This window comes from Eubalaena glacialis, chromosome 2, assembly GCF_028564815.1.
Source record: "Eubalaena glacialis isolate mEubGla1 chromosome 2, mEubGla1.1.hap2.+ XY, whole genome shotgun sequence".
In the NCBI taxonomy this organism is placed as follows: domain Eukaryota; kingdom Metazoa; phylum Chordata; class Mammalia; order Artiodactyla; family Balaenidae; genus Eubalaena; species Eubalaena glacialis.
The window spans coordinates 89,373,528-89,399,366 of NC_083717.1; positions in this window are offsets into that span (position 1 = coordinate 89,373,528).

The following is a 25,839-nucleotide window of genomic DNA, read 5'->3' on the forward strand; positions in this document are numbered from 1 at the left end:
GTCATTTACAGCCCTGCAGTCCTTGTGACTATTAAGCAACCATTAGCACTGGGTTTAAAGCTGCTGTTGTGGGAAACAGCCACAAGGCGGCAGCATTACGTTCTCACCTCTTGTTACTAGGGCAACAGAGTCTTCCTGGAGGTAGTGTTCCGAGGTTGTAAATTAGAGAGGAGTGTGCTGGGATAAGCCCCCAGAAGTTTATGTCTCCTTACTTATGTTTGTTTTTTAAATTTAATTTCTCTTTCTTATCGGAGTAAATTCGATTAGAGTGTTGTGATTGTCTGGCTGTACAGAATGTGCTCAATGATTCATACATATGTCTGTTCATCTTCGGATCCTGTTACCATGTAATTTTTTACAGAATGTTGAGTAGACCTCCCTTGGTATTTGGCAGGTGTTTCGTGATTATATATTTTATATGTATTGGTGATTATATAATTCATAGAGTTTATATGTTATATGTTTATATACATTTAACATACATTAGTATATGTATGTTATCCCCATAGTCCTAATTTATCCATCCTCCCACCTTTCATTTTGGCGAACCATTCGTTTGTTTTATAAGTCTGTGAGTGTCTTTTTCTGTGGAAATATGTTCATTGGTAGAAATCTTAGGATAACATGTATAAATGATATCATAGGATATTTGTTATTCCCTTTTGAATAACTTAACCTAATATGATTATTTCTAGGCTCATCTGTAGTCCTGAAAACGGCACTGTTCATTTTTTTCTGAGGCTACTATTCCATTCGGTACGTATACCACTTCTTCTTTGTCCATTTATCTGATGATGGACATTTTGTTTGTATCCATGTCTTAGCTATTGTAAATACTGCTGCAATACACGATTTTCCATCCCGTGTCTTTTTGATTCTGGCTTTCACAAGTGACAGGCCCAATAGTGGGCCTTCCGGATCATATGGTGACTCAATTTTTACCTTTAAACGCACTGCCATTCTGTTCCTATTATTGGCTGTTACCAGTTTACATCCCACTTAGACCGAGAGGTTACACTATTCTCCACAACTTCTTCAACATCTATTGTTTCTTGACTTTTTGCTGATGGTCATTGTGACTGGTGTTAGGTGATACCTTTGTGTAGATTGGATTTGCATGCGTCTAATAATTCCTGATGTTTTGCATTTCTCAGTGTCCTTTTCATTTTTTTTAAGATTGAGCTAAACTTACAACTTCAAATTGCCTTCTTGAAAAATTTACCGCGTTTGGATTTTTATGGCCATTCCCTACCCCAGGACATTTTTTGAGGGCATGAGTCATTTACAGCCCTGCCGTCCTTGTGAATATTAGTGACCATGAGCAGTAGATTTAAAGCTGCTCTTTGAGGAAACGGCCTTAGGGTGGCAGCATTTCTAAGTTGCCAACTCTGCTTGCTAGGGAAACAGAACCTTGCTGCAAGTTGTGCTTTGAGGTTGCAGATTAGAGTGGAATGTGCCAGGACAAACCCCCATAAGTTTTAGCCTCCTTAATTCTTGTTTGTGTCTTTAAGTTGTAGTTTTTATCAGAGCAAATTTGATTGAAAAATGTCTTTTGTTCTAGGTGTACAGAATCTTGTTCATTTACACATATACATATATCTATTGATCTTTGGGTCCTTTTCCATGTTGGTTATTACAGAGTGTTGAGTAGACCACTCTTGGTATTCCATAGGTCTTTGGGGATTATATTTTTTATATGTATTAGTATATGTGTGTTAACCCCAATATCCTAATTTATCCATTCCTCACACCATTTCTTTGGCTTAACCATAAGTTGTCTTCTCATTCTGAGATTGTCTTTCTCTATGGAAATATGTTCATTTTTATGAATTTTCAGATAACATAAGGGATATCATAGGACATTTGTCTTTCGCATTCTGACTTACTTCACGTTGTGTGATTATCTCTAGGCTCATCTGTGGTGCTGCATATGCCATTCTTTTATTTTTTTCGTGACTGATATTCCATTCTGTCCATATACCACTTCTTCTCTGTCCATTCATCTGTTTATGGACCTTCTTTTGGCTTCCATGTCGTGGCTATTTCAATATTGCTGCAGTGCACATTTGCCTGCCTCTGTCTTTCCGATTCTGGTGGTCTTAGGTTATAGGCCCAAAAGGTGCCCTGCCGCATCATATGGTAGCTCAATTTTTACCTTTTAAAGCAGCTCCATTCAGTTTTCGTTAGTGCTGTTACCCATTACATCCCACCAGCAGCTAGAAGGTACACAGTTCTCTAAAACCCCTTCAGCATTTCTAGTTTGTAGACTGTTTGCTGATGGTCATTTGACTGGTGTGAGCTGAAACCTTTTTGGAGGTTGGATTTGTATGTGGCTAATAATTCCTTGTACTGAGCTTTAGGCATGTCCATGTTGTTCTTTTCCTTTTTTTTTTTAAAGTGTGAGTACAACTTCCCTCTTCATGTTTACTTCTTGAAAGATTTGTCATGTGTTGGATTTTCTTGCCTATTCCCTACCCCAGGGCATTTTTTGAGGGCAGATGCCATTTACAGCCCTGAGTCCTTGTGACTATTAAGCAACCATTAGCACTGGGTTTAAAGCTGCTGTTGTGGGAAACACCCACTAGGCGGCAGCATCATTACGTTCTCAACTCTTGTTATTAGGGCACCAGAGTCTTCCTGGACGTAGTGTTCCGAGGTTGTAAATTAGAGGGGAATGTGCTGGGACAAGCCCCCAGAAGTTTATGTCTCCTTAATTCTGTTTGTTTTTTAATTTAATTTCTATTTCTTATCGGAGAATATTGGATTAGAGTGTTGTGATTGTCTGGCTGTACAGAATCTGCTCAGTGATTCATACATATGTCTGTTCATGTTCGGATTCTGTTACCATGTGTCTTATTACAGAATGTTGAGTAGACCTCGCATGGTATTTGGTAGGTGTTTTGTCATTATATAGTTTATATGTATTGGTGATTATATAATTCATAGAGTTTATATGTTATATGTTTCTATACATTTAACATACATTAGTATATGTATGTTAGCCCCATAATCCTAATTTATCCATCCTCCCACCTTTCATTTTGGTTAACCATTAGTTTCTTTTATAAGTCTGTGAGTGTCTTTTTCTGTGGAAATATGTCCATTTGTAGCAATCTTAGGATAACAGGTATAAATGATATCATAGGATATTTGTCATTCCCTTTTGACTTACTTAACCTGATATGATTATTTCTAGGCTCATCTGTAGTCCTGAAAACGGCATTTTTCATTTTTTTCCCGAGGCTACTATTCCATTTAGTCCGTATACCACTTCTTCTTTGTCCATTCATCTGTTTATGGACCTTTTTTTTGCTTCCACGTCTTGGCTATTTCAGTAATGCTGCAGTGCACATTTGCCTGCCTCTGTCTTTCCGATTCTGGTGGTCTTAGGTTACAGGCCCAAAAGGTGCCCTGCCGCGTCATATGGTAGCTCAATTTTTACCTTTTAAAGCAGCTCCATTCAGTTTTCGTTAGTGCTCTTACCACTTTACATCCCACCAGCAGCTACAAGGTACACAGTTCTCTAAAATCCCTTCAGCATTTACAGTTTGTAGACTTTTTGCTGATGGTCATTTGACTGGTGTGAGCTGAAACCTTTTTGGAGGTTGGATTTGCATGTGACTAATAATTCCTTATACTGAGCTTTAGGCATGTGCTTTTTATTCTTTTCCTTTTTTTTTTTTTAAAGAGTGAGTACAACTTCCCTCTTCATATTGACTTCTTCAAAAACTTGTCAAAGAAAACTTGAATTTTCTTGCCTATTCCCTACCCCAGGGCATTTTTTGAGGGCAGGTGTCATTTACAGCCCTGCAGTCCTTGTGACTATTAAGCAACCATTAGCACTGGGTTTAAAGCTGCTGTTGTGGGAAACAGCCACAAGGCGGCAGCATTACGTTCTCACCTCTTGTTACTAGGGCAACAGAGTCTTCCTGGAGGTAGTGTTCCGAGGTTGTAAATTAGAGAGGAGTGTGCTGGGATAAGCCCCCAGAAGTTTATGTCTCCTTACTTATGTTTGTTTTTTAAATTTAATTTCTCTTTCTTATCGGAGTAAATTCGATTAGAGTGTTGTGATTGTCTGGCTGTACAGAATGTGCTCAATGATTCATACATATGTCTGTTCATCTTCGGATCCTGTTACCATGTAATTTTTTACAGAATGTTGAGTAGACCTCCCTTGGTATTTGGCAGGTGTTTCGTGATTATATATTTTATATGTATTGGTGATTATATAATTCATAGAGTTTATATGTTATATGTTTATATACATTTAACATACATTAGTATATGTATGTTATCCCCATAGTCCTAATTTATCCATCCTCCCACCTTTCATTTTGGCGAACCATTCGTTTGTTTTATAAGTCTGTGAGTGTCTTTTTCTGTGGAAATATGTTCATTGGTAGAAATCTTAGGATAACATGTATAAATGATATCATAGGATATTTGTTATTCCCTTTTGAATAACTTAACCTAATATGATTATTTCTAGGCTCATCTGTAGTCCTGAAAACGGCACTGTTCATTTTTTTCTGAGGCTACTATTCCATTCGGTACGTATACCACTTCTTCTTTGTCCATTTATCTGATGATGGACATTTTGTTTGTATCCATGTCTTAGCTATTGTAAATACTGCTGCAATACACGATTTTCCATCCCGTGTCTTTTTGATTCTGGCTTTCACAAGTGACAGGCCCAATAGTGGGCCTTCCGGATCATATGGTGACTCAATTTTTACCTTTAAACGCACTGCCATTCTGTTCCTATTATTGGCTGTTACCAGTTTACATCCCACTTAGACCGAGAGGTTACACTATTCTCCACAACTTCTTCAACATCTATTGTTTCTTGACTTTTTGCTGATGGTCATTGTGACTGGTGTTAGGTGATACCTTTGTGTAGATTGGATTTGCATGCGTCTAATAATTCCTGATGTTTTGCATTTCTCAGTGTCCTTTTCATTTTTTTTAAGATTGAGCTAAACTTACAACTTCAAATTGCCTTCTTGAAAAATTTACCGCGTTTGGATTTTTATGGCCATTCCCTACCCCAGGACATTTTTTGAGGGCATGAGTCATTTACAGCCCTGCCGTCCTTGTGAATATTAGTGACCATGAGCAGTAGATTTAAAGCTGCTCTTTGAGGAAACGGCCTTAGGGTGGCAGCATTTCTAAGTTGCCAACTCTGCTTGCTAGGGAAACAGAACCTTGCTGCAAGTTGTGCTTTGAGGTTGCAGATTAGAGTGGAATGTGCCAGGACAAACCCCCATAAGTTTTAGCCTCCTTAATTCTTGTTTGTGTCTTTAAGTTGTAGTTTTTATCAGAGCAAATTTGATTGAAAAATGTCTTTTGTTCTAGGTGTACAGAATCTTGTTCATTTACACATATACATATATCTATTGATCTTTGGGTCCTTTTCCATGTCGGTTATTACAGAGTGTTGAGTAGACCACTCTTGGTATTCCATAGGTCTTTGGGGATTATATTTTTTATATGTATTAGTATATGTGTGTTAACCCCAATATCCTAATTTATCCATTCCTCACACCATTTCTTTGGCTTAACCATAAGTTGTCTTCTCATTCTGAGATTGTCTTTCTCTATGGAAATATGTTCATTTTTATGAATTTTCAGATAACATAAGGGATATCATAGGACATTTGTCTTTCGCATTCTGACTTACTTCACGTTGTGTGATTATCTCTAGGCTCATCTGTGGTGCTGCATATGCCATTCTTTTATTTTTTTCGTGACTGATATTCCATTCTGTCCATATACCACTTCTTCTCTGTCCATTCATCTGTTTATGGACCTTCTTTTGGCTTCCATGTCGTGGCTATTTCAATATTGCTGCAGTGCACATTTGCCTGCCTCTGTCTTTCCGATTCTGGTGGTCTTAGGTTATAGGCCCAAAAGGTGCCCTGCCGCATCATATGGTAGCTCAATTTTTACCTTTTAAAGCAGCTCCATTCAGTTTTCGTTAGTGCTGTTACCCATTACATCCCACCAGCAGCTAGAAGGTACACAGTTCTCTAAAACCCCTTCAGCATTTCTAGTTTGTAGACTGTTTGCTGATGGTCATTTGACTGGTGTGAGCTGAAACCTTTTTGGAGGTTGGATTTGTATGTGGCTAATAATTCCTTGTACTGAGCTTTAGGCATGTCCATGTTGTTCTTTTCCTTTTTTTTTTTAAAGTGTGAGTACAACTTCCCTCTTCATGTTGACTTCTTGAAAGATTTGTCATGTGTTGGATTTTCTTGCCTATTCCCTACCCCAGGGCATTTTTTGAGGGCAGATGCCATTTACAGCCCTGAGTCCTTGTGACTATTAAGCAACCATTAGCACTGGGTTTAAAGCTGCTGTTGTGGGAAACACCCACTAGGCGGCAGCATCATTACGTTCTCAACTCTTGTTATTAGGGCACCAGAGTCTTCCTGGACGTAGTGTTCCGAGGTTGTAAATTAGAGGGGAATGTGCTGGGACAAGCCCCCAGAAGTTTATGTCTCCTTAATTCTGTTTGTTTTTTAATTTAATTTCTATTTCTTATCGGAGAATATTGGATTAGAGTGTTGTGATTGTCTGGCTGTACAGAATCTGCTCAGTGATTCATACATATGTCTGTTCATGTTCGGATTCTGTTACCATGTGTCTTATTACAGAATGTTGAGTAGACCTCGCATGGTATTTGGTAGGTGTTTTGTCATTATATAGTTTATATGTATTGGTGATTATATAATTCATAGAGTTTATATGTTATATGTTTCTATACATTTAACATACATTAGTATATGTATGTTAGCCCCATAATCCTAATTTATCCATCCTCCCACCTTTCATTTTGGTTAACCATTAGTTTCTTTTATAAGTCTGTGAGTGTCTTTTTCTGTGGAAATATGTCCATTTGTAGCAATCTTAGGATAACAGGTATAAATGATATCATAGGATATTTGTCATTCCCTTTTGACTTACTTAACCTGATATGATTATTTCTAGGCTCATCTGTAGTCCTGAAAACGGCATTTTTCATTTTTTTCCCGAGGCTACTATTCCATTTAGTCCGTATACCACTTCTTCTTTGTCCATTCATCTGTTTATGGACCTTTTTTTTGCTTCCACGTCTTGGCTATTTCAGTAATGCTGCAGTGCACATTTGCCTGCCTCTGTCTTTCCGATTCTGGTGGTCTTAGGTTACAGGCCCGAAAGGTGCCCTGCCGCGTCATATGGTAGCTCAATTTTTACCTTTTAAAGCAGCTCCATTCAGTTTTCGTTAGTGCTCTTACCACTTTACATCCCACCAGCAGCTACAAGGTACACAGTTCTCTAAAATCCCTTCAGCATTTACAGTTTGTAGACTGTTTGCTGATGGTCATTTGACTGGTGTGAGCTGAAACCTTTTTGGAGGTTGGATTTGCATGTGACTAATAATTCCTTATACTGAGCTTTAGGCATGTGCTTTTTATTCTTTTCCTTTTTTTTTTTTAAAGAGTGAGTACAACTTCCCTCTTCATATTGACTTCTTCAAAAACTTGTCAAAGAAAACTTGAATTTTCTTGCCTATTCCCTACCCCAGGGCATTTTTTGAGGGCAGGTGTCATTTACAGCCCTGCAGTCCTTGTGACTCTTAAGCAACCATTAGCACTGGGTTTAAAGCTGCTGTTGTGGGAAACAGCCACAAGGCGGCAGCATTATTACGTTCTCACCTCTTGTTACTAGGGCAACAGAGTCTTCCTGGAGGTAGTGTTCCGAGGTTGTAAATTAGAGAGGAGTGTGCTGGGATAAGCCCCCAGAAGTTTATGTCTCCTTACTTATGTTTGTTTTTTAAATTTAATTTCTCTTTCTTATCGGAGTAAATTCGATTAGAGTGTTGTGATTGTCTGGCTGTACAGAATGTGCTCAATGATTCATACATATGTCTGTTCATCTTCGGATCCTGTTACCATGTAATTTTTTACAGAATGTTGAGTAGACCTCCCTTGGTATTTGGCAGGTGTTTCGTGATTATATATTTTATATGTATTGGTGATTATATAATTCATAGAGTTTATATGTTATATGTTTATATACATTTAACATACATTAGTATATGTATGTTATCCCCATAGTCCTAATTTATCCATCCTCCCACCTTTCATTTTGGCGAACCATTCGTTTGTTTTATAAGTCTGTGAGTGTCTTTTTCTGTGGAAATATGTTCATTGGTAGAAATCTTAGGATAACATGTATAAATGATATCATAGGATATTTGTTATTCCCTTTTGAATAACTTAACCTAATATGATTATTTCTAGGCTCATCTGTAGTCCTGAAAACGGCACTGTTCATTTTTTTCTGAGGCTACTATTCCATTCGGTACGTATACCACTTCTTCTTTGTCCATTTATCTGATGATGGACATTTTGTTTGTATCCATGTCTTAGCTTTTGTAAATACTGCTGCAATACACGATTTTCCATCCCGTGTCTTTTTGATTCTGGCTTTCACAAGTGACAGGCCCAATAGTGGGCCTTCCGGATCATATGGTGACTCAATTTTTACCTTTAAACGCACTGCCATTCTGTTCCTATTATTGGCTGTTACCAGTTTACATCCCACTTAGACCGAGAGGTTACACTATTCTCCACAACTTCTTCAACATGTATTGTTTGTTGACTTTTTGCTGATGGTCATTGTGACTGGTGTTAGGTGATACCTTTGTGTAGGTTGGATTTGCATGCGTCTAATAATTCCTGATGTTTTGCATTTCTCAGTGTCCTTTACATTTTTTTTTAAGATTGAGCTAAACTTACAACTTCAAATTGCCTTCTTGAAAAATTTACCGCGTTTGGATTTTTATGGCCATTCCCTACCCCAGGACATTTTTTGAGGGCATGAGTCATTTACAGCCCTGCCGTCCTTGTGAATATTAGTGACCATGAGCAGTAGATTTAAAGCTGCTCTTTGAGGAAACGGCCTTAGGGTGGCAGCATTTCTAAGTTGCCAACTCTGCTTGCTAGGGAAACAGAACCTTGCTGCAAGTTGTGCTTTGAGGTTGCAGATTAGAGTGGAATGTGCCAGGACAAACCCCCATAAGTTTTAGCCTCCTTAATTCTTGTTTGTGTCTTTAAGTTGTAGTTTTTATCAGAGCAAATTTGATTGAAAAATGTCTTTTGTTCTAGGTGTACAGAATCTTGTTCATTTACACATATACATATATCTATTGATCTTTGGGTCCTTTTCCATGTCGGTTATTACAGAGTGTTGAGTAGACCACTCTTGGTATTCCATAGGTCTTTGGGGATTATATTTTTTATATGTATTAGTATATGTGTGTTAACCCCAATATCCTAATTTATCCATTCCTCACACCATTTCTTTGGCTTAACCATAAGTTGTCTTCTCATTCTGAGATTGTCTTTCTCTATGGAAATATGTTCATTTTTATGAATTTTCAGATAACATAAGGGATATCATAGGACATTTGTCTTTCGCATTCTGACTTACTTCACGTTGTGTGATTATCTCTAGGCTCATCTGTGGTGCTGCATATGCCATTCTTTTATTTTTTTCGTGACTGATATTCCATTCTGTCCATATACCACTTCTTCTCTGTCCATTCATCTGTTTATGGACCTTCTTTTGGCTTCCATGTCGTGGCTATTTCAATATTGCTGCAGTGCACATTTGCCTGCCTCTGTCTTTCCGATTCTGGTGGTCTTAGGTTATAGGCCCAAAAGGTGCCCTGCCGCATCATATGGTAGCTCAATTTTTACCTTTTAAAGCAGCTGCATTCAGTTTTCGTTAGTGCTGTTACCCATTACATCCCACCAGCAGCTAGAAGGTACACAGTTCTCTAAAACCCCTTCAGCATTTCTAGTTTGTAGACTGTTTGCTGATGGTCATTTGACTGGTGTGAGCTGAAACCTTTTTGGAGGTTGGATTTGTATGTGGCTAATAATTCCTTGTACTGAGCTTTAGGCATGTCCATGTTGTTCTTTTCCTTTTTTTTTTTAAAGTGTGAGTACAACTTCCCTCTTCATGTTGACTTCTTGAAAGATTTGTCATGTGTTGGATTTTCTTGCCTATTCCCTACCCCAGGGCATTTTTTGAGGGCAGATGCCATTTACAGCCCTGAGTCCTTGTGACTATTAAGCAACCATTAGCACTGGGTTTAAAGCTGCTGTTGTGGGAAACACCCACTAGGCGGCAGCATCATTACGTTCTCAACTCTTGTTATTAGGGCACCAGAGTCTTCCTGGACGTAGTGTTCCGAGGTTGTAAATTAGAGGGGAATGTGCTGGGACAAGCCCCCAGAAGTTTATGTCTCCTTAATTCTGTTTGTTTTTTAATTTAATTTCTATTTCTTATCGGAGAATATTGGATTAGAGTGTTGTGATTGTCTGGCTGTACAGAATCTGCTCAGTGATTCATACATATGTCTGTTCATGTTCGGATTCTGTTACCATGTGTCTTATTACAGAATGTTGAGTAGACCTCGCATGGTATTTGGTAGGTGTTTTGTCATTATATAGTTTATATGTATTGGTGATTATATAATTCATAGAGTTTATATGTTATATGTTTCTATACATTTAACATACATTAGTATATGTATGTTAGCCCCATAATCCTAATTTATCCATCCTCCCACCTTTCATTTTGGTTAACCATTAGTTTCTTTTATAAGTCTGTAAGTGTCTTTTTCTGTGGAAATATGTCCATTTGTAGCAATCTTAGGATAACAGGTATAAATGATATCATAGGATATTTGTCATTCCCTTTTGACTTACTTAACCTGATATGATTATTTCTAGGCTCATCTGTAGTCCTGAAAACGGCATTTTTCATTTTTTTCCCGAGGCTACTATTCCATTTAGTCCGTATACCACTTCTTCTTTGTCCATTCATCTGTTTATGGACCTTTTTTTTGCTTCCACGTCTTGGCTATTTCAGTAATGCTGCAGTGCACATTTGCCTGCCTCTGTCTTTCCGATTCTGGTGGTCTTAGGTTACAGGCCCGAAAGGTGCCCTGCCGCGTCATATGGTAGCTCAATTTTTACCTTTTAAAGCAGCTCCATTCAGTTTTCGTTAGTGCTCTTACCACTTTACATCCCACCAGCAGCTACAAGGTACACAGTTCTGTAAAATCCCTTCAGCATTTACAGTTTGTAGACTGTTTGCTGATGGTCATTTGACTGGTGTGAGCTGAAACCTTTTTGGAGGTTGGATTTGCATGTGACTAATAATTCCTTATACTGAGCTTTAGGCATGTGCTTTTTATTCTTTTCCTTTTTTTTTTTAAAGAGTGAGTACAACTTCCCTCTTCATATTGACTTCTTCAAAAACTTGTCAAAGAAAACTTGAATTTTCTTGCCTATTCCCTACCCCAGGGCATTTTTTCAGGGCAGGTGTCATTTACAGCCCTGCAGTCCTTGTGACTATTAAGCAACCATTAGCACTGGGTTTAAAGCTGCTGTTGTGGGAAACAGCCACAAGGCGGCAGCATTATTACGTTCTCACCTCTTGTTACTAGGGCAACAGAGTCTTCCTGGAGGTAGTGTTCCGAGGTTGTAAATTAGAGAGGAGTGTGCTGGGATAAGCCCCCAGAAGTTTATGTCTCCTTACTTATGTTTGTTTTTTAAATTTAATTTCTCTTTCTTATCGGAGTAAATTCGATTACAGTGTTGTGATTGTCTGGCTGTACAGAATGTGCTCAATGATTCATACATATGTCTGTTCATCTTCGGATCCTGTTACCATGTAATTTTTTACAGAATGTTGAGTAGACCACCCTTGGTATTTGGCAGGTGTTTCGTGATTATATATTTTATATGTATTGGTGATTATATAATTCATAGAGTTTATATGTTATATGTTTATATACATTTAACATACATTAGTATATGTATGTTATCCCCATAGTCCTAATTTATCCATCCTCCCACCTTTCATTTTGGCGAACCATTCGTTTGTTTTATAAGTCTGTGAGTGTCTTTTTCTGTGGAAATATGTTCATTGGTAGAAATCTTAGGATAACATGTATAAATGATATCATAGGATATTTGTTATTCCCTTTTGAATAACTTAACCTAATATGAGTATTTCTAGGCTCATCTGTAGTCCTGAAAACGGCACTGTTCATTTTTTTCTGAGGCTACTCTTCCATTCGGTACGTATACCACTTCTTCTTTGTCCATTTATCTGATGATGGACATTTTGTTTGTATCCATGTCTTAGCTATTGGAAATACTGCTGCAATACACGGTTTTCCATCCCGTGTCTTTTTGATTCTGGCTTTCACAAGTGACAGGCCCAATAGTGGGCCTTCCGGATCATATGGTGACTCAATTTTTACCTTTAAACGCACTGCCATTCTGTTCCTATTATTGGCTGTTACCAGTTTACATCCCACTTAGACCGAGAGGTTACACTATTCTCCACAACTTCTTCAACATCTATTGTTTGTTGACTTTTTGCTGATGGTCATTGTGACTGGTGTTAGGTGATACCTTTGTGTAGATTGGATTTGCATGCGTCTAATAATTCCTGATGTTTTGCATTTCTCAGTGTCCTTTACATTTTTTTTTAAGATTGAGCTAAACTTACAACTTCAAATTGCCTTCTTGAAAAATTTACCGCGTTTGGATTTTTATGGCCATTCCCTACCCCAGGACATTTTTTGAGGGCATGAGTCATTTACAGCCCTGCCGTCCTTGTGAATATTAGTGACCATGAGCAGTAGATTTTAAGCTGCTCTTTGAGGAAACGGCCTTAGGGTGGCAGCATTTCTAAGTTGCCAACTCTGCTTGCTAGGGAAACAGAACCTTGCTGCAAGTTGTGCTTTGTGGTTGCAGATTAGAGTGGAATGTGCCAGGAGAAACCCCCATAAGTTTTAGCCTCCTTAATTCTTGTTTGTGTCTTTAAGTTGTAGTTTTTATCAGAGCAAATTTGATTGAAAAATGTCTTTTGTTCTAGGTGTACAGAATCTTGTTCATTTACACATATACATATATCTATGGATCTTTGGGTCCTTTTCCATGTCGGTTATTACAGAGTGTTGAGTAGACCACTCTTGGTATTCCATAGGTCTTTGGGGATTATATTTTTTATATGTATTAGTATATGTGTGTTAACCCCAATATCCTAATTTATCCATTCCTCACACCATTTCTTTGGCTTAACCATAAGTTGTCTTCTCATTCTGAGATTGTCTTTCTCTATGGAAATATGTTCATTTTTATGAATTTTCAGATAACATAAGGGATATCATAGGACATTTGTCTTTCGCATTCTGACTTACTTCACGTTGTGTGATTATCTCTAGGCTCATCTGTGGTGCTGCATATGCCATTCTTTTATTTTTTTCGTGACTGATATTCCATTCTGTCCATATACCACTTCTTCTCTGTCCATTCATCTGTTTATGGACCTTCTTTTGGCTTCCATGTCGTGGCTATTTCAATATTGCTGCAGTGCACATTTGCCTGCCTCTGTCTTTCCGATTCTGGTGGTCTTAGGTTATAGGCCCAAAAGGTGCCCTGCCGCATCATATGGTAGCTCAATTTTTACCTTTTAAAGCAGCTCCATTCAGTTTTCGTTAGTGCTGTTACCCATTACATCCCACCAGCAGCTAGAAGGTACACAGTTCTCTAAAACCCCTTCAGCATTTCTAGTTTGTAGACTGTTTGCTGATGGTCATTTGACTGGTGTGAGCTGAAACCTTTTTGGAGGTTGGATTTGTATGTGGCTAATAATTCCTTGTACTGAGCTTTAGGCATGTCCATTTTTTTGTTTTCCTTTTTTTTTTTAAGTGTGAGTACAACTTCCCTCTTCATGTTGACTTCTTGAAAGATTTGTCATGTGTTGGATTTTCTTGCCTATTCCCTACCCCAAGGCATTTTTTGAGGGCAGATGCCATTTACAGCCCTGAGTCCTTGTGACTATTAAGCAACCATTAGCACTGGGTTTAAAGCTGCTGTTGTGGGAAACACCCACTAGGCGGCAGCATCATTACGTTCTCAACTCTTGTTATTAGGGCACCAGAGTCTTCCTGGACGTAGTGTTCCGAGGTTGTAAATTAGAGGGGAATGTGCTGGGACAAGCCCCCAGAAGTTTATGTCTCCTTACTTCTGTTTGTTTTTTAATTTAATTTCTATTTCTTATCGGAGAATATTGGATTAGAGTGTTGTGATTGTCTGGCTGTACAGAATCTGCTCAATGATTCATACATATGTCTGTTCATGTTCGGATTCTGTTACCATGTGTCTTATTACAGAATGTTGAGTAGACCTCGCATGGTATTTGGTAGGTGTTTTGTCATTATATAGTTTATATGTATTGGTGATTATATAATTCATAGAGTTTATATGTTATATGTTTCTATACATTTAACATACATTAGTATATGTATGTTAGCCCCATAATCCTAATTTATCCATCCTCCCACCTTTCATTTTGGTTAACCATTAGTTTCTTTTATAAGTCTGTGAGTGTCTTTTTCTGTGGAAATATGTCCATTTGTAGCAATCTTAGGATAACAGGTATAAATGATATCATAGGATATTTGTCATTCCCTTTTGACTTACTTAACCTGATATGATTATTTCTAGGCTCATCTGTAGTCCTGAAAACGGCATTTTTCATTTTTTTCCCGAGGCTACTATTCCATTTAGTCCGTATACCACTTCTTCTTTGTCCATTCATCTGTTTATGGACCTTTTTTTTGCTTCCACGTCTTGGCTATTTCAGTAATGCTGCAGTGCACATTTGCCTGCCTCTGTCTTTCCGATTCTGGTGGTCTTAGGTTACAGGCCCGAAAGGTGCCCTGCCGCGTCATATGGTAGCTCAATTTTTACCTTTTAAAGCAGCTCCATTCAGTTTTCGTTAGTGCTCTTACCACTTTACATCCCACCAGCAGCTACAAGGTACACAGTTCTCTAAAATCCCTTCAGCATTTACAGTTTGTAGACTGTTTGCTGATGGTCATTTGACTGGTGTGAGCTGAAACCTTTTTGGAGGTTGGATTTGCATGTGACTAATAATTCCTTATACTGAGCTTTAGGCATGTGCTTTTTATTCTTTTCCTTTTTTTTTTTTAAAGAGTGAGTACAACTTCCCTCTTCATATTGACTTCTTCAAAAACTTGTCAAAGAAAACTTGAATTTTCTTGCCTATTCCCTACCCCAGGGCATTTTTTGAGGGCAGGTGTCATTTACAGCCCTGCAGTCCTTGTGACTCTTAAGCAACCATTAGCACTGGGTTTAAAGCTGCTGTTGTGGGAAACAGCCACAAGGCGGCAGCATTATTACGTTCTCACCTCTTGTTACTAGGGCAACAGAGTCTTCCTGGAGGTAGTGTTCCGAGGTTGTAAATTAGAGAGGAGTGTGCTGGGATAAGCCCCCAGAAGTTTATGTCTCCTTACTTATGTTTGTTTTTTAAATTTAATTTCTCTTTCTTATCGGAGTAAATTCGATTAGAGTGTTGTGATTGTCTGGCTGTACAGAATGTGCTCAATGATTCATACATATGTCTGTTCATCTTCGGATCCTGTTACCATGTAATTTTTTACAGAATGTTGAGTAGACCTCCCTTGGTATTTGGCAGGTGTTTCGTGATTATATATTTTATATGTATTGGTGATTATATAATTCATAGAGTTTATATGTTATATGTTTATATACATTTAACATACATTAGTATATGTATGTTATCCCCATAGTCCTAATTTATCCATCCTCCCACCTTTCATTTTGGCGAACCATTCGTTTGTTTTATAAGTCTGTGAGTGTCTTTTTCTGTGGAAATATGTTCATTGGTAGAAATCTTAGGATAACATGTATAAATGATATCATAGGATATTTGTTATTCCCTTTTGAATAACTTAACCTAATATGATTATTTCTAGGCTCATCTGTAGTCCTGAAAACGGCACTGTTCATTTTTTTCTGAGGCTACTATTCCATTCGGTACGTATACCACTTCTTCTTTGTCCATTTATCTGATGATGGACATTTTGTTTGTATCCATGTCTTAGCTATTGTAAATACTGCTGCAATACACGATTTTCCATCCCGTGTCTTTTTGATTCTGGCTTTCACAAGTGACAGGCCCAATAGTGGGCCTTCCGGATCATATGGTGACTCAATTTTTACCTTTAAACGCACTGCCATTCTGTTCCTATTATTGGCTGTTACCAGTTTACATCCCACTTAGACCGAGAGGTTACACTATTCTCCACAACTTCTTCAACATGTATTGTTTGTTGACTTTTTGCTGATGGTCATTGTGACTGGTGTTAGGTGATACCTTTGTGTAGGTTGGATTTGCATGCGTCTAATAATTCCTGATGTTTTGCATTTCTCAGTGTCCTTTACATTTTTTTTTAAGATTGAGCTAAACTTACAACTTCAAATTGCCTTCTTGAAAAATTTACCGCGTTTGGATTTTTATGGCCATTCCCTACCCCAGGACATTTTTTGAGGGCATGAGTCATTTACAGCCCTGCCGTCCTTGTGAATATTAGTGACCATGAGCAGTAGATTTAAAGCTGCTCTTTGAGGAAACGGCCTTAGGGTGGCAGCATTTCTAAGTTGCCAACTCTGCTTGCTAGGGAAACAGAACCTTGCTGCAAGTTGTGCTTTGAGGTTGCAGATTAGAGTGGAATGTGCCAGGACAAACCCCCATAAGTTTTAGCCTCCTTAATTCTTGTTTGTGTCTTTAAGTTGTAGTTTTTATCAGAGCAAATTTGATTGAAAAATGTCTTTTGTTCTAGGTGTACAGAATCTTGTTCATTTACACATATACATATATCTATGGATCTTTGGGTCCTTTTCCATGTCGGTTATTACAGAGTGTTGAGTAGACCACTCTTGGTATTCCATAGGTCTTTGGGGATTATATTTTTTATATGTATTAGTATATGTGTGTTAACCCCAATATCCTAATTTATCCATTCCTCACACCATTTCTTTGGCTTAACCATAAGTTGTCTTCTCATTCTGAGATTGTCTTTCTCTATGGAAATATGTTCATTTTTATGAATTTTCAGATAACATAAGGGATATCATAGGACATTTGTCTTTCGCATTCTGACTTACTTCACGTTGTGTGATTATCTCTAGGCTCATCTGTGGTGCTGCATATGCCATTCTTTTATTTTTTTCGTGACTGATATTCCATTCTGTCCATATACCACTTCTTCTCTGTCCATTCATCTGTTTATGGACCTTCTTTTGGCTTCCATGTCGTGGCTATTTCAATATTGCTGCAGTGCACATTTGCCTGCCTCTGTCTTTCCGATTCTGGTGGTCTTAGGTTATAGGCCCAAAAGGTGCCCTGCCGCATCATATGGTAGCTCAATTTTTACCTTTTAAAGCAGCTCCATTCAGTTTTCGTTAGTGCTGTTACCCATTACATCCCACCAGCAGCTAGAAGGTACACAGTTCTCTAAAACCCCTTCAGCATTTCTAGTTTGTAGACTGTTTGCTGATGGTCATTTGACTGGTGTGAGCTGAAACCTTTTTGGAGGTTGGATTTGTATGTGGCTAATAATTCCTTGTACTGAGCTTTAGGCATGTCCATTTTTTTGTTTTCCTTTTTTTTTTTAAGTGTGAGTACAACTTCCCTCTTCATGTTGACTTCTTGAAAGATTTGTCATGTGTTGGATTTTCTTGCCTATTCCCTACCCCAAGGCATTTTTTGAGGGCAGATGCCATTTACAGCCCTGAGTCCTTGTGACTATTAAGCAACCATTAGCACTGGGTTTAAAGCTGCTGTTGTGGGAAACACCCACTAGGCGGCAGCATCATTACGTTCTCAACTCTTGTTATTAGGGCACCAGAGTCTTCCTGGACGTAGTGTTCCGAGGTTGTAAATTAGAGGGGAATGTGCTGGGACAAGCCCCCAGAAGTTTATGTCTCCTTACTTCTGTTTGTTTTTTAATTTAATTTCTATTTCTTATCGGAGAATATTGGATTAGAGTGTTGTGATTGTCTGGCTGTACAGAATCTGCTCAATGATTCATACATATGTCTGTTCATGTTCGGATTCTGTTACCATGTGTCTTATTACAGAATGTTGAGTAGACCTCGCATGGTATTTGGTAGGTGTTTTGTCATTATATAGTTTATATGTATTGGTGATTATATAATTCATAGAGTTTATATGTTATATGTTTCTATACATTTAACATACATTAGTATATGTATGTTAGCCCCATAATCCTAATTTATCCATCCTCCCACCTTTCATTTTGGTTAACCATTAGTTTCTTTTATAAGTCTGTGAGTGTCTTTTTCTGTGGAAATATGTCCATTTGTAGCAATCTTAGGATAACAGGTATAAATGATATCATAGGATATTTGTCATTCCCTTTTGACTTACTTAACCTGATATGATTATTTCTAGGCTCATCTGTAGTCCTGAAAACGGCATTTTTCATTTTTTTCCCGAGGCTACTATTCCATTTAGTCCGTATACCACTTCTTCTTTGTCCATTCATCTGTTTATGGACCTTTTTTTTGCTTCCACGTCTTGGCTATTTCAGTAATGCTGCAGTGCACATTTGCCTGCCTCTGTCTTTCCGATTCTGGTGGTCTTAGGTTACAGGCCCGAAAGGTGCCCTGCCGCGTCATATGGTAGCTCAATTTTTACCTTTTAAAGCAGCTCCATTCAGTTTTCGTTAGTGCTCTTACCACTTTACATCCCACCAGCAGCTACAAGGTACACAGTTCTCTAAAATCCCTTCAGCATTTACAGTTTGTAGACTGTTTGCTGATGGTCATTTGACTGGTGTGAGCTGAAACCTTTTTGGAGGTTGGATTTGCATGTGACTAATAATTCCTTATACTGAGCTTTAGGCATGTGCTTTTTATTCTTTTCCTTTTTTTTTTTTAAAGAGTGAGTACAACTTCCCTCTTCATATTGACTTCTTCAAAAACTTGTCAAAGAAAACTTGAATTTTCTTGCCTATTCCCTACCCCAGGGCATTTTTTGAGGGCAGGTGTCATTTACAGCCCTGCAGTCCTTGTGACTCTTAAGCAACCATTAGCACTGGGTTTAAAGCTGCTGTTGTGGGAAACAGCCACAAGGCGGCAGCATTATTACGTTCTCACCTCTTGTTACTAGGGCAACAGAGTCTTCCTGGAGGTAGTGTTCCGAGGTTGTAAATTAGAGAGGAGTGTGCTGGGATAAGCCCCCAGAAGTTTATGTCTCCTTACTTATGTTTGTTTTTTAAATTTAATTTCTCTTTCTTATCGGAGTAAATTCGATTAGAGTGTTGTGATTGTCTGGCTGTACAGAATGTGCTCAATGATTCATACATATGTCTGTTCATCTTCGGATCCTGTTACCATGTAATTTTTTACAGAATGTTGAGTAGACCTCCCTTGGTATTTGGCAGGTGTTTCGTGATTATATATTTTATATGTATTGGTGATTATATAATTCATAGAGTTTATATGTTATATGTTTATATACATTTAACATACATTAGTATATGTATGTTATCCCCATAGTCCTAATTTATCCATCCTCCCACCTTTCATTTTGGCGAACCATTCGTTTGTTTTATAAGTCTGTGAGTGTCTTTTTCTGTGGAAATATGTTCATTGGTAGAAATCTTAGGATAACATGTATAAATGATATCATAGGATATTTGTTATTCCCTTTTGAATAACTTAACCTAATATGATTATTTCTAGGCTCATCTGTAGTCCTGAAAACGGCACTGTTCATTTTTTTCTGAGGCTACTATTCCATTCGGTACGTATACCACTTCTTCTTTGTCCATTTATCTGATGATGGACATTTTGTTTGTATCCATGTCTTAGCTATTGTAAATACTGCTGCAATACACGATTTTCCATCCCGTGTCTTTTTGATTCTGGCTTTCACAAGTGACAGGCCCAATAGTGGGCCTTCCGGATCATATGGTGACTCAATTTTTACCTTTAAACGCACTGCCATTCTGTTCCTATTATTGGCTGTTACCAGTTTACATCCCACTTAGACCGAGAGGTTACACTATTCTCCACAACTTCTTCAACATGTATTGTTTGTTGACTTTTTGCTGATGGTCATTGTGACTGGTGTTAGGTGATACCTTTGTGTAGGTTGGATTTGCATGCGTCTAATAATTCCTGATGTTTTGCATTTCTCAGTGTCCTTTACATTTTTTTTTAAGATTGAGCTAAACTTACAACTTCAAATTGCCTTCTTGAAAAATTTACCGCGTTTGGATTTTTATGGCCATTCCCTACCCCAGGACATTTTTTGAGGGCATGAGTCATTTACAGCCCTGCCGTCCTTGTGAATATTAGTGACCATGAGCAGTAGATTTAAAGCTGCTCTTTGAGGAAACGGCCTTAGGGTGGCAGCATTTCTAAGTTGCCAACTCTGCTTGCTAGGGAAACAGAACCTTGCTGCAAGTTGTGCTTTGAGGTTGCAGATTAGAGTGGAATGTGCCAGGACAAACCCCCATAAGTTTTAGCCTCCTTAATTCTTGTTTGTGTCTTTAAGTTGTAGTTTTTATCAGAGCAAATTTGATTGAAAAATGTCTTTTGTTCTAGGTGTACAGAATCTTGTTCATTTACACATATACATATATCTATGGATCTTTGGGTCCTTTTCCATGTCGGTTATTACAGAGTGTTGAGTAGACCACTCTTGGTATTCCATAGGTCTTTGGGGATTATATTTTTTATATGTATTAGTATATGTGTGTTAACCCCAATATCCTAATTTATCCATTCCTCACACCATTTCTTTGGCTTAACCATAAGTTGTCTTCTCATTCTGAGATTGTCTTTCTCTATGGAAATATGTTCATTTTTATGAATTTTCAGATAACATAAGGGATATCATAGGACATTTGTCTTTCGCATTCTGACTTACTTCACGTTGTGTGATTATCTCTAGGCTCATCTGTGGTGCTGCATATGCCATTCTTTTATTTTTTTCGTGACTGATATTCCATTCTGTCCATATACCACTTCTTCTCTGTCCATTCATCTGTTTATGGACCTTCTTTTGGCTTCCATGTCGTGGCTATTTCAATATTGCTGCAGTGCACATTTGCCTGCCTCTGTCTTTCCGATTCTGGTGGTCTTAGGTTATAGGCCCAAAAGGTGCCCTGCCGCATCATATGGTAGCTCAATTTTTACCTTTTAAAGCAGCTCCATTCAGTTTTCGTTAGTGCTGTTACCCATTACATCCCACCAGCAGCTAGAAGGTACACAGTTCTCTAAAACCCCTTCAGCATTTCTAGTTTGTAGACTGTTTGCTGATGGTCATTTGACTGGTGTGAGCTGAAACCTTTTTGGAGGTTGGATTTGTATGTGGCTAATAATTCCTTGTACTGAGCTTTAGGCATGTCCATGTTGTTCTTTTCCTTTTTTTTTTTAAAGTGTGAGTACAACTTCCCTCTTCATGTTGACTTCTTGAAAGATTTGTCATGTGTTGGATTTTCTTGCCTATTCCCTACCCCAGGGCATTTTTTGAGGGCAGATGCCATTTACAGCCCTGAGTCCTTGTGACTATTAAGCAACCATTAGCACTGGGTTTAAAGCTGCTGTTGTGGGAAACACCCACTAGGCGGCAGCATCATTACGTTCTCAACTCTTGTTATTAGGGCACCAGAGTCTTCCTGGACGTAGTGTTCCGAGGTTGTAAATTAGAGGGGAATGTGCTGGGACAAGCCCCCAGAAGTTTATGTCTCCTTACTTCTGTTTGTTTTTTAATTTAATTTCTATTTCTTATCGGAGAATATTGGATTAGAGTGTTGTGATTGTCTGGCTGTACAGAATCTGCTCAGTGATTCATACATATGTCTGTTCATGTTCGGATTCTGTTACCATGTGTCTTATTACAGAATGTTGAGTAGACCTCGCATGGTATTTGGTAGGTGTTTTGTCATTATATAGTTTATATGTATTGGTGGTTATATAATTCATAGAGTTTATATGTTATATGTTTCTATACATTTAACATACATTAGTATATGTATGTTAGCCCCATAATCCTAATTTATCCATCCTCCCACCTTTCATTTTGGTTAACCATTAGTTTCTTTTATAAGTCTGTGAGTGTCTTTTTCTGTGGAAATATGTCCATTTGTAGCAATCTTAGGATAACAGGTATAAATGATATCATAGGATATTTGTCATTCCCTTTTGACTTACTTAACCTGATATGATTATTTCTAGGCTCATCTGTAGTCCTGAAAACGGCATTTTTCATTTTTTTCCCGAGGCTACTATTCCATTTAGTCCGTATACCACTTCTTCTTTGTCCATTCATCTGTTTATGGACCTTTTTTTTGCTTCCACGTCTTGGCTATTTCAGTAATGCTGCAGTGCACATTTGCCTGCCTCTGTCTTTCCGATTCTGGTGGTCTTAGGTTACAGGCCCGAAAGGTGCCCTGCCGCGTCATATGGTAGCTCAATTTTTACCTTTTAAAGCAGCTCCATTCAGTTTTCGTTAGTGCTCTTACCACTTTACATCCCACCAGCAGCTACAAGGTACACAGTTCTCTAAAATCCCTTCAGCATTTACAGTTTGTAGACTGTTTGCTGATGGTCATTTGACTGGTGTGAGCTGAAACCTTTTTGGAGGTTGGATTTGCATGTGACTAATAATTCCTTATACTGAGCTTTAGGCATGTGCTTTTTATTCTTTTCCTTTTTTTTTTTTAAAGAGTGAGTACAACTTCCCTCTTCATATTGACTTCTTCAAAAACTTGTCAAAGAAAACTTGAATTTTCTTGCCTATTCCCTACCCCAGGGCATTTTTTGAGGGCAGGTGTCATTTACAGCCCTGCAGTCCTTGTGACTATTAAGCAACCATTAGCACTGGGTTTAAAGCTGCTGTTGTGGGAAACAGCCACAAGGCGGCAGCATTATTACGTTCTCACCTCTTGTTACTAGGGCAACAGAGTCTTCCTGGAGGTAGTGTTCCGAGGTTGTAAATTAGAGAGGAGTGTGCTGGGATAAGCCCCCAGAAGTTTATGTCTCCTTACTTATGTTTGTTTTTTAAATTTAATTTCTCTTTCTTATCGGAGTAAATTCGATTAGAGTGTTGTGATTGTCTGGCTGTACAGAATGTGCTCAATGATTCATACATATGTCTGTTCATCTTCGGATCCTGTTACCATGTAATTTTTTACAGAATGTTGAGTAGACCACCCTTGGTATTTGGCAGGTGTTTCGTGATTATATATTTTATATGTATTGGTGATTATATAATTCATAGAGTTTATATGTTATATGTTTATATACATTTAACATACATTAGTATATGTATGTTATCCCCATAGTCCTAATTTATCCATCCTCCCACCTTTCATTTTGGCGAACCATTCGTTCGTTTTATAAGTCTGTGAGTGTCTTTTTCTGTGGAAATATGTTCATTGGTAGAAATCTTAGGATAACATGTATAAATGATATCATAGGATATTTGTTATTCCCTTTTGAATAACTTAACCTAATATGAGTATTTCTAGGCTCATCTGTAGTCCTGAAAACGGCACTGTTCATTTTTTTCTGAGGCTACTCTTCCATTCGGTACGTATACCACTTCTTCTTTGTCCATTTATCTGATGATGGACATTTTGTTTGTATCCATGTCTTAGCTATTGGAAATACTGCTGCAATACACGGTTTTCCATCCCGTGTCTTTTTGATTCTGGCTTTCACAAGTGACAGGCCCAATAGTGGGCCTTCCGGATCATATGGTGACTCAATTTTTACCTTTAAACGCACTGCCATTCTGTTCCTATTATTGGCTGTTACCAGTTTACATCCCACTTAGACCGAGAGGTTACACTATTCTCCACAACTTCTTCAACATCTATTGTTTGTTGACTTTTTGCTGATGGTCATTGTGACTGGTGTTAGGTGATACCTTTGTGTAGATTGGATTTGCATGCGTCTAATAATTCCTGATGTTTTGCATTTCTCAGTGTCCTTTACATTTTTTTTTAAGATTGAGCTAAACTTACAACTTCAAATTGCCTTCTTGAAAAATTTACCGCGTTTGGATTTTTATGGCCATTCCCTACCCCAGGACATTTTTTGAGGGCATGAGTCATTTACAGCCCTGCCGTCCTTGTGAATATTAGTGACCATGAGCAGTAGATTTAAAGCTGCTCTTTGAGGAAACGGCCTTAGGGTGGCAGCATTTCTAAGTTGCCAACTCTGCTTGCTAGGGAAACAGAACCTTGCTGCAAGTTGTGCTTTGTGGTTGCAGATTAGAGTGGAATGTGCCAGGACAAACCCCCATAAGTTTTAGCCTCCTTAATTCTTGTTTGTGTCTTTAAGTTGTAGTTTTTATCAGAGCAAATTTGATTGAAAAATGTCTTTTGTTCTAGGTGTACAGAATCTTGTTCATTTACACATATACATATATCTATGGATCTTTGGGTCCTTTTCCATGTCGGTTATTACAGAGTGTTGAGTAGACCACTCTTGGTATTCCATAGGTCTTTGGGGATTATATTTTTTATATGTATTAGTATATGTGTGTTAACCCCAATATCCTAATTTATGCATTCCTCACACCATTTCTTTGGCTTAACCATAAGTTGTCTTCTCATTCTGAGATTGTCTTTCTCTATGGAAATATGTTCATTTTTATGAATTTTCAGATAACATAAGGGATATCATAGGACATTTGTCTTTCGCATTCTGACTTACTTCACGTTGTGTGATTATCTCTAGGCTCATCTGTGGTGCTGCATATGCCATTCTTTTATTTTTTTCGTGACTGATATTCCATTCTGTCCATATACCACTTCTTCTCTGTCCATTCATCTGTTTATGGACCTTCTTTTGGCTTCCATGTCGTGGCTATTTCAATATTGCTGCAGTGCACATTTGCCTGCCTCTGTCTTTCCGATTCTGGTGGTCTTAGGTTATAGGCCCAAAAGGTGCCCTGCCGCATCATATGGTAGCTCAATTTTTACCTTTTAAAGCAGCTCCATTCAGTTTTCGTTAGTGCTGTTACCCATTACATCCCACCAGCAGCTAGAAGGTACACAGTTCTCTAAAACCCCTTCAGCATTTCTAGTTTGTAGACTGTTTGCTGATGGTCATTTGACTGGTGTGAGCTGAAACCTTTTTGGAGGTTGGATTTGTATGTGGCTAATAATTCCTTGTACTGAGCTTTAGGCATGTCCATTTTTTTGTTTTCCTTTTTTTTTTTTTAAGTGTGAGTACAACTTCCCTCTTCATGTTGACTTCTTGAAAGATTTGTCATGTGTTGGATTTTCTTGCCTATTCCCTACCCCAAGGCATTTTTTGAGGGCAGATGCCATTTACAGCCCTGAGTCCTTGTGACTATTAAGCAACCATTAGCACTGGGTTTAAAGCTGCTGTTGTGGGAAACACCCACTAGGCGGCAGCATCATTACGTTCTCAACTCTTGTTATTAGGGCACCAGAGTCTTCCTGGACGTAGTGTTCCGAGGTTGTAAATTAGAGGGGAATGTGCTGGGACAAGCCCCCAGAAGTTTATGTCTCCTTACTTCTGTTTGTTTTTTAATTTAATTTCTATTTCTTATCGGAGAATATTGGATTAGAGTGTTGTGATTGTCTGGCTGTACAGAATCTGCTCAATGATTCATACATATGTCTGTTCATGTTCGGATTCTGTTACCATGTGTCTTATTACAGAATGTTGAGTAGACCTCGCATGGTATTTGGTAGGTGTTTTGTCATTATATAGTTTATATGTATTGGTGATTATATAATTCATAGAGTTTATATGTTATATGTTTCTATACATTTAACATACATTAGTATATGTATGTTAGCCCCATAATCCTAATTTATCCATCCTCCCACCTTTCATTTTGGTTAACCATTAGTTTCTT